Here is a 6000-nt window from a genome sequence, read left to right as displayed (position 1 = left end):
CATGGTTATTCTGGGCCTTGTGTGTTAGGGCAAGGGCATTAAGGGATATGCGACGTGACACAGGGAGCCAGTGTAGGTTGCGTCTTGTGTCGGATATGTGTGCTCTCCTCTGGACATTGAGGGCAGCCCTAATGGCGTTGTTCTGAGTTACCTGTAACTTATCCAGATTTCTTTGGCTTGTCTCTAGATACATGGCATTACAATAGTCGATTTTGGACATGATGAGATTTCTAGCGAAGATGATACAATTGTCAGTTGTCAGCAAGGGTCTGCAGGCTGTAATGAGTTTGCAGGTGTAGGCCGATGTCAACACAACTGCATTAGTTTGTCTATTAAGGGACAGAGTTGAGTCTAAATAGATGCCAAGTGTTTTTGAGACGTTAGACACATTGATAATGTTCCGATCAATAGTGAAGGTTTTGCATTCCAGGTCAAGTTTGGTGAGTTTTAAAGGGGAGCCTAAAATGAGAAGCTCTCTTTTTTCATCATTGAGGCAGAGCCCATGATGTGCCATCCAGGCTTGATGACTGAGTAGACTGCATTGAGTGCTTTGGCATTGGTGATATAGTGACCTGTGATAGGGATGAGTATCTGGATGTCTTCAGCGTAGTTGGTGTAGGATACACCCAGATAGTCAAGTATATTGAATAGAGGTTTAGTAAACACATTGTAGAGAGTGGGAGAGACACAGGTGCCTTGTGGGATGTGAGCTGGTTCGGCTGAGGCGAAGGGAGAGAAAACCCTCATGGTTCTATTAGATAGAAAGGATCCAATCCAGGATGTGGTATGTATCCACATACACACTGGTGCCTCAAACATACCTTCACACACCAATCCCTTTGAGGGGCACAGGTCAAACCCTTTTTAGGAACACAATTAGACTGAGCTGGTTAGTAGTGTGGGAATCAATAGTATAGATGATGAGACACGACGTGAATCTGTAGGAGGCATAATTAAGAGAGGAGGTGTGGAGGAGTGGAAGAGGAGAGTGGAGGAGAGAGAGAGAAGAGGAACCTTGGAAGAGGGGAGAAGGTGTGGTCTGAAAAAAGGAAAGTTGAGGAGAAGAGAATAGCAGAGGTGAAAGATAAATGCATAGAGAAGCAGAAGGGAGATAAGAGAGTGATGGGTGAAGGTGAAGGGAGGGAAGTAGAGCAGTGGTGGAAGAAAATAGAGTGAACATGGAAAGAAGAACAGAAAGGGAGACAAATAATTCAAAGTGAAAGCAAAGACAAGAGTGGGTTGTCCAACGGTGAGGTCTGGTTCAGGGAAATAACCCATAGTTTACAGGCTCACAGTGAAACAGGGAGCATTCAGCCATTTCATTTTATGAAGTTGATGAAACGAGTATCACTGTGTTGTAAATAATTACTGTTGTTAAATAACCAAGAAGCAAATTCACTTGTGGCTTGTGATGCATATAGATCCCTTTTATTTGAATGTGGCTGAAGGTACAGTGGGACAACAAAAGAGTGGGAATGCACTGGGCACGGATCACATTCCAAGTGAATGAGGGAAAGTGTAGTTTATCATTTGGATTCCCTTTAGGACTAAGAATCAAAATATGGATTAGTGCTAACATATCCTTCAGGGCTTTATTGTGTTGTCCAGCTGTTATGGGAGATGAAGGTTTGCACTCATCACTTTAGTTGGGGAACCCTGCAAGATGAGGCAATGCAAACAGCATGGATGATTTCATGGTCCTTAGTGTCAGGCCAGTAGAAGCTGTTCATATATTCTTTTAGTGGCTACTTCTATAACTGTGTCCATGTTTTGGGAGGATAGTTCAGGGGCAACATGCTCGCCTTGGAAGCAAGACGACATGGAACAACACAGGTTCGATCCCCGGGTCCGCGCTTAGAAACCTCTGAGTATTAAGCTTGTCATTAACCTATCATATCATATGGTGTGGGTACAGTAGGGCCCTTTCTTTTAGTTTTAGTCCTTATTTAGTTTTATATCACATTTTATATGGGACAATATATAGTACAGTCAATGTAATGAATTGCATTTCACAAAATGTCTTGTACATGTGAATGGTTATATTCGGTGTTGTGTATGTTTATCATTTCATATATAAATGCTTACTGTATTAAATTAAGTGTATTTTCAAATACAATATCAAAAGTGAAGATAGAGCAATATAACGTGTAGAAGAACCCCAAATAATGAAACAAATAAATTAATCAGTGTAGCACATAAATAAATACAGAGACAAAGATAATGTTAAGTATATTACATTAGCCAAACATGTTATCTCCACTGTAACGACACACAGCAGTTATTGGTCCCCAGGCTGTTACTTTCATTAATATGAACTGTTAGTATGTTAGGGCGGTTTTAACCCGTGGCCTTTGTCACGGTTTTATTATACCGGCCTTGCACCCAACCTCCACCTGCACCCCATGTCACAATGGACTAGGAACCAGGCCGGTGTGAATCCATGAGATATGTATTAATTTATTATTTAAAGAAAAAGGAAAATCAAACAATTTCACAGCCACCAATGTTGTGGCAACACAAAATGCAATGATCTCTACAGAACAACTAGGTTAAGATATCCTCTTAAAGTTCACTCAGGTCTTTAATGGCAAAACAGAAAAAGAACAATTTTTACAAAGTAATAGCACCAACGGTTTAGTACTCCCCCCTGCAACACTCACCCTCAAACATCAATTAAACTTGATTCCTTTGAATGGAAGGCAGTGCCAAGAAGTAGGAATATGCAGGAAAACCGGTTTTGGGTTAAAGTCGACCACCCCAAGATGGGAAGTCAGCAAAGAAAGGGAAAACACGTTTTTGGAACAAAATGGCAGAATTGTATTTTGATGATTATTCACAACTACTAGGGGACAGAATAGAAGGAAATGTGTGTTGCTTGCACTTAGGAGATAGGACAAGTTTAGAGAATACTAATCAGCACACCAGGGCAAAAATAGAAATTAAGTGGAAAATCGGTTTTGAGAAAAAGCAAATGCAAAGGGAAAATACGGTGGCAAATGGAAATTTTTTTATACTGGGGTTTACAAGGTTAAAATGACAGGCAGCTCAGAGAAGGGGTTTAGCTTAAAATAGGAAAATTGGCTTTCAGTGACAAGGACAGAGGGACATAACAGGTAGACTGCTAGGCAAAATGGATTGCTCACCCTAATGAAACCAGTTGGGGTTTAAACTGACAGATGCAAATAGGAATTTGTTTGGTAATGCACACAATACACTTTTGAGGCAATACTTTAATGACTATAACAATTAAATACAAACACCAGGAACAGGATGGTTGATTTCAATTGCAACAATCTTGTACCGTGAATTTACTTAAAACTATACTAAGGGTTTGCACAGACACTGAGAGGTTTTTCAAAGGAGTTATGCTACCATACACAAGCAAATAAGAGATTCTTCTAGGGGGAGATGACTGGATTACACTGGCAATTTGGGGTTTTCAATGGGGTATTGTATTAAATGTACTACTACAAAAAAGAAAGGTTTATGCAATTTAGGGCTGTGGTTATATGCTACTTACAAAGCAAGCCTTGGTTTAGGATACAGGAAAACCAGCTGGATCTCAGGACACCCTGGACAGCTAGGGCAAGGGGTCTGGTCACTGCACTCTCAAAGATGGTAAGGTTCAGCAGCCTTCTCTCTGTCCTCCTTCTCCTGTCTCCTGCTTTTCTGGGTGTCTCCCCCTGACCTAGTACAGTCCCCCTTATATAGCAAAAATGACATCACTAACTTTAAAATCTAGGAGCATCACTCGTTATTGACTTTGATGGGTAGGGCCAATGGGAGTTGTAGTGCAAAACATCTAGAGAAATGAGGTTTGCAAACCCCAGTTTTATGTGGTTTCAAGCAGATGATGGCACATGCTGTCATTCACTTGCCAGGTGATTGAAACACACTCAAAGATAGCTGCAGTAGGTTCATTGACCCATTGCCCCACCTTCCACTGAGACTTGAAGGTTTCATATAATGCCTTCCTTTGGCCCACTATCTTTCACCCAAGAGAACACTGAAAGCAAAGTGGGGAGAAAGTAGAGTGGGTTGTTCAATGGAGGATTCAGAGAACACTTCGTTTCACAAAGAGATGCTAATCATTGGGAGGTGCGAGCCATTTAAAAGCTGTGATAGAGCAATTAAGTCATTGGCGTCATTATGGAGGGTATACTGATGTGGGCTGAGGTTACATTATAGAGTAAAGACAGTTTTCTTATCAGTGGTCCAATTAGAATTAATGAAAGAACACCCGTACTTGGGTTTGAAAGTTTCCGATACTGTCACCTAAAAACACCACATAGTAGGTGTCCTAATAAACCTGTACCCATTGGGCACTTAGAAAAATGGTGAGGAGGTGGGGGGCAATATCATCTCATAAAATGGCTAGGAGGGAGGGCAATATTATCTCACCCCATGTGGATAGGATCGCCCATGTACAAATAGGAAGTATTTTGAATTATGGGGCTAGTTTAGGATGGTCATTTCCTAGGTGCAAACGGAAGATCTGTCTGAAAGTGGCTTCAACAATTTATGTAATCATTTCCAAATATAGACCTACAAGAGGACTTGTCTTTCAATTCAATTTTAGTGTAAGCCCAAAATTCTGTGCTGAATAAGTCAATTTGGTGGATAGAGCATGAAACGAGCACTTGTCATGTTCCATCCCTTCCCCTTTTACCATGAGAAATTACACTCCTTAGACTTGTCATATCTGCTTAGATTATACACTATTTGCAACCGCTCCAGGCCATGATTGTGTGGCCTCATTATGAGTTTGGTTGTAACCTGCCAGTAAATCTGGCCTGATGTCACCAAACGGAATTACTGTTACTGGCACTCGGTCTGCGAGAATTAGCGGCAGATTGACTGTATTACCGGCACCGGTAATACCATTGCTGGTAATACAGGCATTTCTTGCTCGTGGGGTGGCGGAATTCCCCACAGCTCTTGGTTGGAGGAAATTTCAGCCACCCACTGGCAAACTTAGAGTTTGATGGTCCCGAAATGTGCCAGTAAATATAATTACCAGCACATTCATTCTGGAGCGGCAAACTCCTAATGAGGCCAAACTCCTAATGAGCCCCATTTGTGCTAGAATGGAATGCACATACATGGATGCTTTGGGCAAATTGGCCACTCTTCCCTTGGTAGATGCTTACCAAAGCTCATTTGGTATGCAACCCTTCCTTCAGGTGTTAGGCTGACCGCAGGAGAGACAATGGTTTGTTTGCCTTGGCTCACGTTGACAAGTTGCCTCTTAATCCTATCAGAAAAGCTTGGAAGATGAGCAACAGTAGCCATGGTTGGTAGCTGTCAACGGGATGATTGGGAATACTCTCTACTTCTTACTAATTTTCCTCCTGTATAAAAAGTTGAGGATCAAAAGTTGCTTTCGATACTTGGAACTGAACGCATATGGTCCACTAATGAGGCTATGGCCTTTCTCCTGGGGGACTTTGACAATTCATTTAGAAGGTATCTGGGCTCCTTTGTAGTGGCAGCCTGAAAACTAAGGGAGAACGTGGGTTCTGCCGCCCCGCGGTTGCACTTGGTACTTTATTTCCCTTCTCTGAGATGATTATGAGTACACAGGTTGGTAGTAGAGTCTTATTATCTGATTTTTTGTAATGTATAGATTGTTGTATTTTAAATGAATTATATTTGATACTTGATTTTATTTTAACGGCTGTCTTCTTCTTTTGTGACTTCCATGTTTTCATTTTTCTCTTTACTTGTTAGGGTAGGCCCTAGGAGCCAAAAGAAATAATACAATATAACCGGTTCTATGTTCATTCATTGACAGTACAGTAACAACGGTAAACTTGCCGGTACCATTGTTACCATACGGGCAAACTACGTGTTCTGCTCGTGGGTGCCTTTTCGCCCGCCAGATCTGACCAGGTGGGCGGACTGGCACCCGCAAGCAGACCATATGCCTGATGTACCGGCACCATTGTGAATGGTGCCGGTGCATCCGGCCTCCCCATTCCCATTGAGCCCTATGGTGCT

The sequence above is a fragment of the Ambystoma mexicanum genome, chromosome 12 (genome assembly GCF_040938575.1).
Source record: "Ambystoma mexicanum isolate Mex_15411 chromosome 12, UKY_AmexF1_1, whole genome shotgun sequence".
NCBI classification, from domain to species: Eukaryota; Metazoa; Chordata; class Amphibia; order Caudata; family Ambystomatidae; genus Ambystoma; species Ambystoma mexicanum.
Note: the sequence above shows the minus strand (reverse complement) of the source record.